General features: G+C 45.5%; 1 non-coding gene across 1 annotated transcript; it reads left to right on the top strand.

Annotated features, from left to right (window-relative positions):
* The first annotated feature begins 4,132 nt into the window (after positions 1-4,132).
* On the top strand, positions 4,133-4,236 carry LOC117078687. Its single transcript, XR_004435117.1, has one exon. It is a non-coding gene; the product is annotated as a small nucleolar RNA U13 (small nucleolar RNA).
* Positions 4,237-13,530: the final 9,294 nt, after the last annotated feature.

Here is a 13,530-nt window from a genome sequence, read left to right as displayed (position 1 = left end):
CAAGCTCCGCCTCCCGGGTTCACGCCATTCTCCTGCCTCAGCCTACAGAGTAGCTGGGACTACAGGCACCCACCACCTCGCCTGGCTAGTTTTTTGTATTTTTTAGTAGAGAAGGGGTTTCACCATGTTAGCCAGGATGGTCTCGATCTCCTGACCTTGTGATCCGCCCGTCTTGGCCTCCCAAAGTGCTGGGATTACAGGCTTGAGCCACCGCGCCCGGCCTATTCTTCTACTTTCTTAATAAACTTGCTTTCACTTAGCTCTATGGACTCACCTCTAATTCTTTCTTGAGCGAGATCCAAGAACCCTCTCTTGGGGTCTAGATCAAGAACCCTTTCCGGTAACAAAGCTAGGCAAATAGTAGATTCTGTAAGAGCATTTGTCTACTCTGAAATTAGTAGAAAGTTCCTCCTCCCTCTCTCTGGCAGCTGCAGTGAAAGACAGTGAAGGAATTATCCGGGAATCACGAGGAGAATGGAGACCACATGGAAAGGAGGTAAGTTCTCCCTTTTCCCTTTCAAAATCCCCTACAGATTTGACCAAGGAGCCTAGGCCTGCAAGGTTGTGGTGGAGGGAGGAAGCGGTGTGGTAATGTGGTTAGAGTTCAGCTAGAACTGGCTCCAAAAGTCGGCGTTGCTATGTGACTAGTGCTGGGCTGTTTACTCCACCTCTCTGGGCCTCAGTTTCCTTTTTGGTAAAATCACGCTTCCGATCTTTTCTTTCCTCATGGGCTGGTGGTGAAGATGAAGTGAGATCAGGCATGTATGTAATGGGCTTAGGGCACCCTGCCAGGCACACAATAGGCTTAGGAGATGGTGGTTCCTGGTATTTCTTCAGACTTTTGGGCCCCATGCCTTGTGAGAGTGGAGTCCTAAGTGTACATTATAATTCCCGAGGGTGTCTCAGTATATTTATGCTGTCCCCTGTGGTTTTGAAGGGCAGGCTCTCACATCAGCCTCAGAGCCTTGCTACTCAAAGTAGGGTCTGCAGATCAGCAGCAGCAGCTTCACCATCACCCAGGGGGCTGTTAGAAAGGCCCACTCTAGACCTGCTGAATCCAAATCTACATTTTAAGAAGATCCCTCAGTGACTCATAAGCACATTAGACTTTGAGAAGCACTTTAGAAACCCCCCTGTGAGATACGCAATGTGCAAATGACTACTCCCAATTTGAGGATGCAAAAATTTCCTCAAAGAATTGATGACGTTCTTTCCCCAATCCCATGAACATCTAGAAGAGAGAAGAGGGTTTGTGACTCCTGTGTGTCCTGGAAACTTCTCTCTACCCATAGTTCTTCCTTGAAGGCTCAGCACACTCCAGTGAAAGGCAGAGATGAGTGGGCAGAGACTAGGGTTTCATCTGCAGTCACATATCCAGGAAGGGGTCAGGGATGCCTGCGGCTGTCTGTATCGAGAAGTTTGGGATATTGGCCTATCGGCTTGAGTTGGGATAACAAGAAGGCAGGAGAAAATGTCTTGTCAACAGACACAAACATTCTTTTGTTAAAATAGGATTTTCAAAAAGTTTAAAAAACTTGACTCTCATGCAAATGTAAAATGACCACATGTCAAAGATTTGATTTAGCTCATTAATTAATGAAGAAACCTGTAAGATGTTAAAACTTATACCCATGAGAATGGGAGGAACTAGTATTTATAGGCAATTTAATAGAAGAATGTTAGGATGAGATGGCTGGATTGGAAATTATTTGCATTTCTATCGGACAAAAATGTGAAAGTTAACCTCTGTCCCTACAGGGGCAATCAAGAGTGCAAGCCCAGTTTTGCACTGCAAGAACACCCAATAATCTCTTTTGCCTATTTCCAATTTGGGATAATTTTTTCTGACACTACCCTCTGCTAGTCCTTGAGAATCTGGAAATAGCTGTTGCTTGAGAATTACCCTTGGAATGGAATGTGGGCCTTGAAAGAAAGGGGGAAAGAAAAGACGAACAAACCCCTCTTCTACCAGATCTGGAGTGTGTGCTTCCCTGTCTACCTTCCCTGGGTCCTTCGGAGCATGGTGCAACTGCATGAGCTGGCATCATGCAGAGAGGAATGATGGCTCACAGGAGGGAGACAAGGCAGCCTGCTCCTGACTCCTATTCTCTGTAACCTTGGCTGTTGCACAGAGGGAGATGATGTATCTGCAAACATATGCAGCCTTGTCCAAAATATTTTCCCCTCCTATGTAGTTCTTGCCAATATTGTTAATCTGTGGGTTGACTTCAGACAAAATAAATCTCCGGGCCCTGGCCACCAGCTAGCTAATTTTACTTTGTAACCAGGGAATAGAAAGTGCGGGCCCTCAGCCGACCATTCTGTGTTTATTTTGTTTTCTCTCTGCTGCACTTTAAAATCACATTTGGAAAAGTAGACCCTTTATGCAAAAGAACAGCCACTGAGAGAACAGCAACAGAGATGGATGGATTAAAAACGGCAAGTTCTATCATCGCCGCCCCCTGTCCCCCCACATACTTTTCTCTCTTTTCAGGATTCTGATGGTGCCCGTTGGCTGCTTCCGTGATGTCTGGAGTTGCAAAATGTGCCAGAAAGCAGAAGGATACACCGCCATTCAGAGAGGATTTTCTTAGGGACTTGAAGAAATTGACCTCGAAATTTCAGTAAATGAGAGGACTGTGGCTGGCCTGTATCTTTGGCACTGGATACATTCTGTCATTCTTGTTGTACCTACATAAGAGATTTAACTCTGGGTTCTCCCTGACTAATTCCAGGGAAGTAAATGGGTAGACCCTTAACACTTCTGTGCCAGAAGGGACCTTGGAGGGCATCTATCCAACCTTGCCAGTTGAGAAGCAGGATTACCTAGTGGTTGGGAGCACAGACTTGAAGCCACATAGTCCCAGTTTGAAACTGACTCCATCGCTTACTAGCAGTATGACCTTGGACAAGTTACTAACCTCTGCCTCAGTTTCCTCATCTGTAAGGTGGGGATGGCAATAATTGTCGTTGCATCATAGGACTCTAGTGGGGGACTAAATGAGTTAACACATGTAAAGCACCAAGAATGTGCAAAGCATACAATGAGCCCTTGATAAGATAAAGAAATGAGGCTCAGAGAGGAGGAGCAACCTCCCCAAGGTCACTCCAGGAATTGACAAACTGAATTGGATTCCATGAAAAAAGAAAAGAGGTTATCGCTTCTTGGAAATTTTGACTAATAACTGTTTTCTTTGCCTGTGTTACATCATCTTGGCCGAACACTTAGAGAGAACCCTAATGTGGAAGTCAGGGCAGTGCATTCTGTTGTGGGTGTAGCTCTCACTGACGGTGGCCCTAGTTTTGGGCTGGATGGTCTCTGGGATTCCTGTCGGTACTAACATCTTATAATTCAAAATCAGGGTCTGCACTCTCCATTCAAGCCAAGCCTGTCTTTTCCTACAACATTCTTTGCACTCTTTGTTTCCCCCTCCACCCCATCCCCACCATTTTCCTCTGACATTTTGCCCAACTGTATCTCACGGGCATCAACAACCAGTTTTCCTTTGGCTTTCTGACTCTGCCCCTTCCTCATTATTCCCTCCCCTTCTCTCCACTGCTGGGGCAATTATGGTCATCAACTGCCCCACACCTTAGCCTTGCAGTTGCCATATTTAAGTTGATTGTACATGATCAGTCTTGTAGGTTCTTGAACGTTACCATGTTGGCAGCTTGAAAGTAGGGACTTCATTTATGCCTTATCATGACCCATTTTGAGGGCCTGATAGAGTGCCCTTGGCAAGGTTATCCTTTACAGTTTGTTGACTGACTCCAAAACGATTTGAAATATTGGATGAAATCTTATATTATCAAGATTCTCTCTAGTACATTCAGTACAGCTGTCATTGACGTCCTTTGTTTGCAAGGAAGTGAGTATTGCCAAACTCTAAAACCCAACAAAAAGGATATTTTAGAACAATTATAATTCAAACTTGAAAATGTCCTGCTGAGACACAGGAGTATGTTAGATACTTCTCCTGCCACCCTCCTTTCTCCTCAACCTCATCCCGCCCCACTCTCCCTAATATACAGGCCCAAGTCAAATTTTACATTACCACCTATTGGTGAAATGAGCCATTGCAGCCCAGCTCTACAAGACATTGTAAATGCCTGGGTAACAGTGAGTGTGTAGACCCTTTTATGGTTCATAAGCATATTGATTACATTTTCATGCTATTGTGTGAGATGAACCTCCCTCAAACCTTGTTATGATGTCAGCACATTATCCATCTGATGTGAAAAAAAAATGGTGAGTGGAGATTGAAATGCTGGGAGCTGAGAAGGTAGAGTCAGGTATGGCCCAGAGAAATATATTTTGGATTAGGCAGATCCCAAGGAAACAGTGAGGGCTAATAACAGAGGAAGTCCTAGAGTACAAAAGAAATGACTAAGCACTTTAGGGGCTGCAGAGGAAAAGTAACAGCTATTTGGGGACACCAACTTCTGCACTGTATACTAATACTAGTGTAAATATAGCAAGGCCCAGTGTATATATAACAATGCAGATATAGCTGGCTGACCACCAATGTAATCCTGCCTTTCCCAAATCTTTTTTCCTAAAGTTGTTGGAGCCCAGTTAAAAATTCTACATTGAAGACTAAGGGAAAAAGATGTTTCATTATAGAGCTGGGACTGATTGCATTTTCAAAAGGTGGCTGCAACAATATCCCACACACTTTTCTGCTGTATAATCTGCCACTCCTCCATCGAGTAGAGGAGATAATTTCTCCATTCCTTTGAATCTGAGTGAGTTCTGTGACTGTTTTGACTGATAGAATGATGTGGAAGAGAGATTTTGTGATTTGAAAGGCGAGGTCACAGAAAGCCTTGCAACTTCCACCTGACCTGTCAAGAATGCTGTGGGATACTCCCTCTTGGAACCCAGCCACTATGCTGTAAGAAGCCCAGTCTACATGCAGACACCACATATAAGGCATCGTAGTCAACAGCCACAGTTAAGTTCCCAGCTGGCAGCCAACTTTAACCACCAGTCTTGTGAGTGAGCCATCTTGGACATCCCGTTTGGTTAAACCTTCAGATGACTCCAGCCCCAGCTGACACCTGACTGCAACCACATGAGAAACCAGGAATGAAAATCCCCCAGCTGAGCCCAGTCAACTCATAGAACTGTGAGAGATAATAATAAGTTGTGGTACTAAGCCACTAGGATTGGGGCACCATGCAATAATAGGTAACCAAGACAGCAGCAACTTTAGTCAGACACATGAGCCATGGGATGACACATAATTAGGTGTATTTTTAAAAACTTGGATTCAGCTTTAGGTCTATGCATCCCCAACATAGAGAGGCACTATTTCAGTTCACATCTCTTGCCTCTGATCAAAACACTATCTTGCACTTCCAGAGAGAGAGAGAGTGCAAGTGTGTGTATTTACTGACAGGCGTCCCCTTGTGTCCCCATCTGTGTGACTGGAGCTCAGTGTCTGTCACACATTCTAGTATGATACTTGGTGCCATATTTGCAGGTCCTGAGGTAAGAACCTGTGCTGTTGTCTTCAGAGATTTTCATGGGTTGGACTGTGCCATATAAGGGCAAAAATCCACCCACACCTTTTCTTTAAATTACCTTTATGGATGTATATTTTACATATATACATTTTTCTGATTACTTTTTATTTATGTAATTTATTTATTTATTTTTTGAGACAAGGTCTCACTATCTTGCCCAGGCTGGAGTGCAGTGGAGTGATCATGGCTCACTGCAGTCTTGACCTCCTGGGCTTAAGCAATCCTCCCACTTCAGCCACCTGAGTAGCTGGGACCACAGGCACACGCCACCACTCCTGGCTAATTTAAAACTTTTTTTTTTTTTTTTTTTTTTTTTTTTTTTTTGTGGAGACAGGGTCTCACTATATTGCAGAGGCTGGTCTCAAACTCCTGGCTCAGGCGATCCTAGTGCCTCAGCCTTCCAAAGTTCCGGGATTACAAGCATGAGCCACCATGTCTGGCATCCTTTGTGGATGTATAATTTACATACATACAATAATATGTACCTATTTTAAGTATACAGTTTGAAGAGCTTTGACAAACGTAGCCCATGAAACCACCGCCATAATCAAAGTATAAAACATTTTCTTTTTTTTGAGACGAAGTCTCACTCTTGGCGCCCAGGCTGGAGTGCAATGACTTGATCCCAGCTCACTGCAACTTCCGCCTCCCAGGTTCAAGCGATTCTCCTGCCTCAGCCTCCTGAGTAGCTGGGATTACAGGCGCCTGCCACCACACCCAGCTAATTTTTGTATTTTTAGTAGAGACGGGGGTTTCACTATGTTTGCCAGGCTGGTCTCGAACTCCTGACCTCAGGCGATCCCCCCTCCTTGGCCTCCCAAAGTGCTTGGATTACAGGCATGAGCCACCGTGCCCGCCTATAGAACATTTTAATCACCCCAGAGACGTGCCCCCTGTGCAGCCAGTTCCCTCCTCATCCCCCAGCCCCTGGCGAGCACTGATTTGCTTTGCCACCATCAATCAATTTTTGTCTTTTCTGGTATTTCATATGAATGGAATCATATAGGATAGACTTTTATGTGACTACACACTATTTAGCATAATATTTTGAGGTTCATCCATGTTGTTGTGTATGTCTGTAGTTAATTTCTTTTTCTCACCGAATTGTATACCACTGTGTGATATGTCACAATTTGTCTATTCATTCTCCTGTTGCTGGACATTTTGATTGTTTATTGTTTGGGGCTACTATGAATAAAACTGCTATGGACGTTTATGTACAAGATTTTGTGGACATACGTTTTTATTTCTTTTGGGTAAATATCTAAGAGTGCTATTACTGGGTATATTAGTACATTTTCATACTGCTGTAAGGAACTTCCCAAGACTGGGTAATTTATAAAGGAAAGAGGTTTAATTGACTCACAGTTCAGCATGGCTGGGGAGGCCTCAGGAAACTTATAATCATGGCAGAAGGTGAAGGGGAAGCAAGGCACTTTCTTCCCAAGGTGGCAGGAAGGAGAAGTGCCAACTGAAGGGGGAAGAGCCCCTTATAAAACCATCAGATCTCGGCCGGGCGCGGTGGCTCAAGCCTGTAATCCCAGCACTTTGGGAGGCCGAGACGGGCGGATCACGAGGTCAGGAGATCGAGACCATCCTGGCTAACACGGTGAAACCCCGTCTCTACTAAAAATACAAAAACTAGCCGGGCGAGGTGGCGGGCACCTGTAGTCCCAGCTACTCGGGAGGCTGAGGCAGGAGAATGGCGTAAACCCGGGAGGCGGAGCTTGCAGTGAGCTGAGATCCGGCCACTGCACTCCAGTCCGGGCGACAGAGCGAGACTCCGCCTCAAAAAAAAAAAAAAAAAAAAACCACCAGATCTCTTGAGAACTCACTCACTATCATGAGAACAGCATGGGGGAACTGCCCCCATGATTCAATTACTCTGCCTGGTCTCTCCCTTGACATGTGGGGAATATGGGGATAATGGGGATTACAATTCATGATGAGATTTGGGTGGGGACACAAAGCTTAACCATATCACTGGGTTATGTAATAATGTATATTTAACTTCATAAGAAACTGACAAATTGTTTTACATACAAGTGAAGTATGAGAGTTCCAGTTACTCCATATTTTTATCAACACTTGACATAATCAGTCTTTTTACTTGTGGCATCCTTGGTGAGTGTAATGGCACCTCATTTGCCCATAGGTTTTTAACTGCCTACCCAACTAGGATGCCAGCAGAGACTGTTTTCACTGTTACATCCCCAGCCCCTGGAATAGCATGTAATAAATATTTTGGAATGAATGGGTTCATGTCTCTGAGCTTCTGTGTTTTTCTGAAATATTGATTTCTCTAGGGAGTATGGTGCTCAAAGGACTTATGTACTTATAATTGTGAGAGATACTGTCAAATTGCTTGCTTTTTAAAAAATGCCGAACCAACTTACTCTCCCACCAACGCTGGTTATTGTAAATTGTTTACATTTTTCTGCCAATCAAAACAAACATTTATTACCTCACAGTTTCTGTGGGTTAAGAATTCAGGAGCAATTTACCTGGGTGGTGCTAGCTCAGGGTCTCTCATGATATTACAGTAGGATGTTGGCTGGGGTTGCTATCATCTGAAGGCTTGACTGTAGCCAAAGGATTCACCTCCAAGATGGTTCACTTGCACAGCTCTTGGCAGGAGGCCTCAGTTCCTTACCACATGGGCATCTCCATGGGGCTACTTGAACATCTTCACAATATGGCAGCTGGCTTCTCCCAGATAGGTTGATCCACGAGAGAACAGGGCCAAAGCCAAAAAGTCTTTGAAAATTCACCCTCAGAAGTCATACTCACCATTCCCACAACATCCTATTGGTCAGGGAAGGAATACACAAAGGCATGAATAACAGGAGGCAGGGATCAGTGGCCATCCTGGAGATGGGCTATCACATGTCATCACATGCATTGTCAGGCCAACATTCTTGACTCTGTGATTCTTGGCTGTGGGTCCAAAGTACACTCAAGAACGTGAAGAGCTATCAGATAACTACTCTAAATGTCTGAAGAGGAAATTGACAATTCTGGCTATGAACATATGGGCCCAAAGACTCTTAATTTTGCTGTTTTTGAATCAAGGAGAAAGACACATTTTTTCAAGTGAATCAATCTGAGTGACAGATGGGGCCAAGGCTTGATGCCAGCGTTTCTGATACAAATTCTATGATCTCCTCCGCTCTCCTACAAGCACTCATTGGTCCTTGCTAACTATATTGGTCAAAGTCCAGTCCAGAAAACAGAAACTACTCTAGGTATTTTGAACAGATGGGATTTAATGCACAAAATTATTTACACATATGATAGAAAAGCTGAAAAGGCAAACAGGAGACCGTGAGACAACCCAGAGATAAGTAACTGCAGGAAACTTCAATTACCCTAACGCTGGAAGGATTTCGCGAAGAGCCAGGTCACTGGAGCCCAGCAGCTGAGGTCAGCAGGCAGAAGCTAGAGATGCTGTGAGCCTGTCCACTGGGATCTGGGGCCACAGAGAAGCTCCAGCGGCTGAGGCCAAAAGCAAAGAGAAGAAATACCCTGTCTTTTCCCTTCCTCCTATCCTCCAGTCTCCTTCTAGTGCCTTCGACTGTTGAATGCAGCTAGACGCCAGGAAACATGTAGACAAAACGGAGAAGGGGAAGGGCAGGGAGGGGGCATCTGAGGGCATGAGGCCCAGGACTGGCATGCTGGTGTTGGGTGTGTGGCAGATCTTATTTTTCCAAAATGACCAAACAATATTTCCAGCCCTCCATGTTCGTTTAGAACCATGACACTCTTCCATTGTGTCAGACCATTATTGGAATTGTTATAAAGAAATAACCGAGACTGGATGATTTACAAAGAAAAGAGGTTTAATTGGCTTGTGGTTCTATAGGCTGTACAGGAAGTATAGCAGCATCTGCTTCTGGGGGGGACTCAAGAAGCTTCCAATTATGGCAGAAGGTGAAGGGGAAGCAGGTGCATCACATCACATAGCCAGAGCAGGAGCAAGAGAGACAGAGAGAGAGAGCAGGGGTTAGATGCCATACACTTTTAAACAACCAGAACTCACTATCATGAAGACAGCACCAAGCCATGAGGGATCTGCCCCCATGATCCAAAAGCCTCCCAACAGGCCCCACCTCCAGCACATTGAGGATTACAATTCAACAAGAGATTTGGTGGGGACAAATATCCCATCTATATCACATATCAACAGGTGGAGTCTGAATCCCCGTCCTTCATCCTGGGTGGGACTTTGCTATTGCCAGGATGAATAGAGTGGGGCAGAAGTGTTGCTCTCTGACTCCTGAGGCTGGGTCATAAAAGGTGATTCAGCTTCCACCTGGCTCTTTCTTGCTTTTGGGATGCTCTCCCTTAGAACTCAGCCACCATGCCGTGAACAAGTCCAGATCAGCCCAATGGACAATGCACATGGAAAGGTAGGGTGTCACCAGGAGAGAAACTGAGGCTCCAGTTAATAATCAACATAATCCTTCAGCTCCCAACCTCCATGTCTTCCATCTGAGGCTCCAGATCTCACAGAACAGAGGCAAGCTGTCCCTGCCATTCCCTCTGTGAATTGGTGGCCATAATTATTTTATCCTTTTGCCACAAAGTCTTGGGAAAATTTGTTACATGGCTATTATAACCGGGACAGTTAGGAGAAGGGCAAGAGGAGTTTGGGGAATAGTTGGGGCTCAGAGCAACATCAGCCTCCTCTTGATCTTCTCTGTTAGGGTAGAATCCCAGTCGATAATTGCATTTGATTGGAGAGCCTGTGGAAACCAGTCTCACCCCTCTGCAAATTCTTAAAACCTTGCTTTTTGACCCACCCCCTTATATAATTCATTGCTTAATTTAGCACATATTCCCTGGGTGCCTCAACTGTGCTAGACAAGGGGTATACGCTTGATTTAAATAAAACAGGCACAGTTCTTAACCTTAGACAGAAAACAAATTACCTTATAAGTAAATATATAATTACAAATCGAGAAAATGCTCTGAAGAAAAAACATTGGATGCCAAGAGACAGGATAATAGAGGGTCTGGATTTTGTTTGGGGTATTAGTGAAGCATCTCTTAGGAAGTGATATTTCTCTCTCTCCTCTCCCTCTCTCTCATCCCTCCCACCCCCTGCTCTTGCACTCTCTCTCTCCCCCCATTTATCCTTAGCTTTCCTAAACTTACTTCTTTAAAGCAATGAAATGTTTTATAATACACTTTCTTTTTTCTTTCTTTCTTTCTTTCTTTTTTTTTTTTTTTGAGACAGAATCTCACTGTGTCGTCCAGGCTGGAATGCAGTGGCATGATCTCAGCTCACTGCAACCTCTGCCTCTTGGGTTCAAGTGATTCTCCTGCCTTAGCCTCCCGAGTATCTGGGACTATAGGCACACACCACTACACCCGGCTACTTTTCGTATTTTTAGTAGAGATGGGGTTTCACCATGTTGGTCAGGCTGGTCTCGAACTCCTGACCTCAAGTGATCCTCCCACCTCCGCCTCCCAAAGTGCTGGGATTACAGGCATGAGACACCATGCCCGGTCTATAATACACTTTTAAAAGTTAGCAAAAAGAAATTTTTCATTGAGAATGGCAGTTGGATATATGTACAGTAAAAAACATTTACCCACAAGAAATCAGAGATCATTGAGTGTTTGCAGGGAGACACAGGAAAATTCGGGACTCCCTCCCGCAAAGAATGCTCAGCTGTGCCAGTGTGCTGAGTGTGCCATAGAGTTTTAGGGGAATGACTCTTGTCCCTGGGAGCCAGGGACTGCAGATTATAGGGTATGTGTGGCTGGTCTTAGCTGTGACCTGTTTCCAGAAAGCAAGCACAGTGGAATTGGCTCCAGGAAAAGAGAAAGGGGTCAGTGTTAAAGGATGCAGGTGGGGCCAGGCGCGGCGGCTCACGCCTGTAATCCCAGCACTTTGGGAGGCCAAGGCGGGTGGATTACTTGAGGTCAGGGGTTCAAGACCAGCCTGGCCAACATAGCGAAAACCCATCTCTACTAGAAATACAAAAATTAGCCAGGCGTGGTGGTACGCACCTGTAGTCTTAGCTACTTAGGAGGCTGAGGCAGAAGAATCACTTGAACCCAGGAGGTGGAGGTTGCAGTGAACTGAGATTGCGCCACTGCACTCCAGCCTGGGTGATAGAGTGAGATTCTGTCTCAGATTAAAAAAAAGAAAACGATGCAGGGGGATAGGGTGGGGTGTGCTGCACCTGGGACTCCCAGGGGAGGGAGGACTGAGTTGCAGAACGGGGACAAGCCCAAGGAGCAAGTCAGGTCCTCCTCACAGCCACTGTGTTGTGCCCTGAGTCTGTCAGTCACTGCATAGAAAGACCGAGGGAGATCGCTACTTGCAGCAGTTCCTGTGGGGAAAGGCGCAGGTCTGAGACCATTCCTGAGGCTCTTGATTTCTGTTTCACCAGCCAAGGAGGCTTCCCTTGGAGACGGGCCTGAGGTATTTACATCCGACATCTCTCTTCACAGGGACCTCCTGCCTGTGGTGCTATCTGTCTGGTCAACCCACAGTAGCCTCACACACAGCACTCTTCCAATTGCATTGCAAATGTAGACTTGATAGTGAACATTGATGGTTGGTTATTCCACCGCTTCTTCTCGGAGTGGCAATGGTGGCTGCTAATGTTGCCTGAATCCCCATAGCCTGGCACCTAGAAGATGTTCCCTATAGGTTGCTTGCAGAGATGTTTCTCAAACACGAAGCCAGGCTTTCAAAGCTGCAGTCCTGCTTCCCGAAGCTATGAGGAACACCCAGGTCTCTTGCAATAGATAGGAAAATATGGGTGGGGGGCTTTAAGTCATGGCTGCCTTGATGGTGCTGTTTGGGCTCACTTCTGGCTCACTCCATCCAGGTGTGCTTCCCAGTCTGATGACTCCCTCCCCAAAGATATGAAGACCAGACTTACTAATGGATGATCATCTCAGACAGAGTCGTCCTTAACTTTGTTGGGATCTGGTCCAAGAGTACACCCAGAAGCGCACATACCATATCTGTAAATATCTTTTTTTTTTTTTAGATGGAGTTTCACTCTTGTCACCCAGACTGGAGTGCAATGACACGATCTCAGCTCACTGCAACGTCCGCCTCCCGGGTTCAAGTGATTCTCCTCTCTCAGCCTCCTGAGTAGCTGGGATTACAGGCACCTGCCACCACACCTGGCTAATTTTTGTATTTTTTAGTAGAGACGGGGTTTCACCATGCTGGCCAGGCTGGTCCTGAACTCCTGACCTCAGGTAATCCACCCGCCTCAGCCTCCCAAAGTGCTGGGATTACAGGCATGAGACATTGTGCCTGGTCTATAATACACTTTTAAAAGTTAGCAAAAAGAAATTTTTCATTGAAAATGGCAGTTGGATATACGTACATTAAAAAGCATTTACCCACAAGGAACCAGAGATCATTGAGTGTTTGCAGGGAGACACATGAAAATTCTGGACTCCCTCCCCAAAAGAAAGCTGTAAATATTTAAAGACTAAAATCAAGCTTCCAAACCATTGTGTCCAATCTGTTGATGAATATAACTTCACAGTGGTGGGAAAGGCTAGGTTTGAATTTAGACTTCTTGGATTTCCCCATGGTTCTGCACGGGGGCACAGCAGTCTGGGGAGAGCCGGCTCCTGGCCCCTGTCTGTTCTCTTTTCTGTCCTGCCTCTGAGGCTCTGTATCCCACTGGGAGAGGCCTTGGGGCATACATGCATCTACCCCACCAGCCCAAATGTCTCTGCTCTGTCCGATCCCCCCCTACCCCAAATACTTCCCCTCTGAACAGTCATGTCTTGGCTACCACTCTGACCTAAGGGTGGGCTGTGGTTTGAATGTGTCCCTCTCAAATTCATATGTTGAAACTTACTCATCAATGGGATGGTGTTAAGATGTGGGGCTTTAGGAGGTGATTAAGTCATGAGGGCAGAGCCTTCATGAATGGGACTGTGACCTTATCAAAGAGGTGTGAGGGAGCTGTTTGTCCTTTCTGTTATGGGAGGCCAAAGCAAGAGGTGCCATCT

The sequence above is a fragment of the Trachypithecus francoisi genome, unplaced genomic scaffold (genome assembly GCF_009764315.1).
Source record: "Trachypithecus francoisi isolate TF-2019V2 unplaced genomic scaffold, Tfra_2.0 Lachesis_group6, whole genome shotgun sequence".
Lineage (NCBI taxonomy): Eukaryota > Metazoa > Chordata > Mammalia > Primates > Cercopithecidae > Trachypithecus > Trachypithecus francoisi.
The sequence above is the reverse complement of the archived record's forward strand: the minus strand, read 5'-3'. Positions and strand labels throughout refer to the sequence as shown.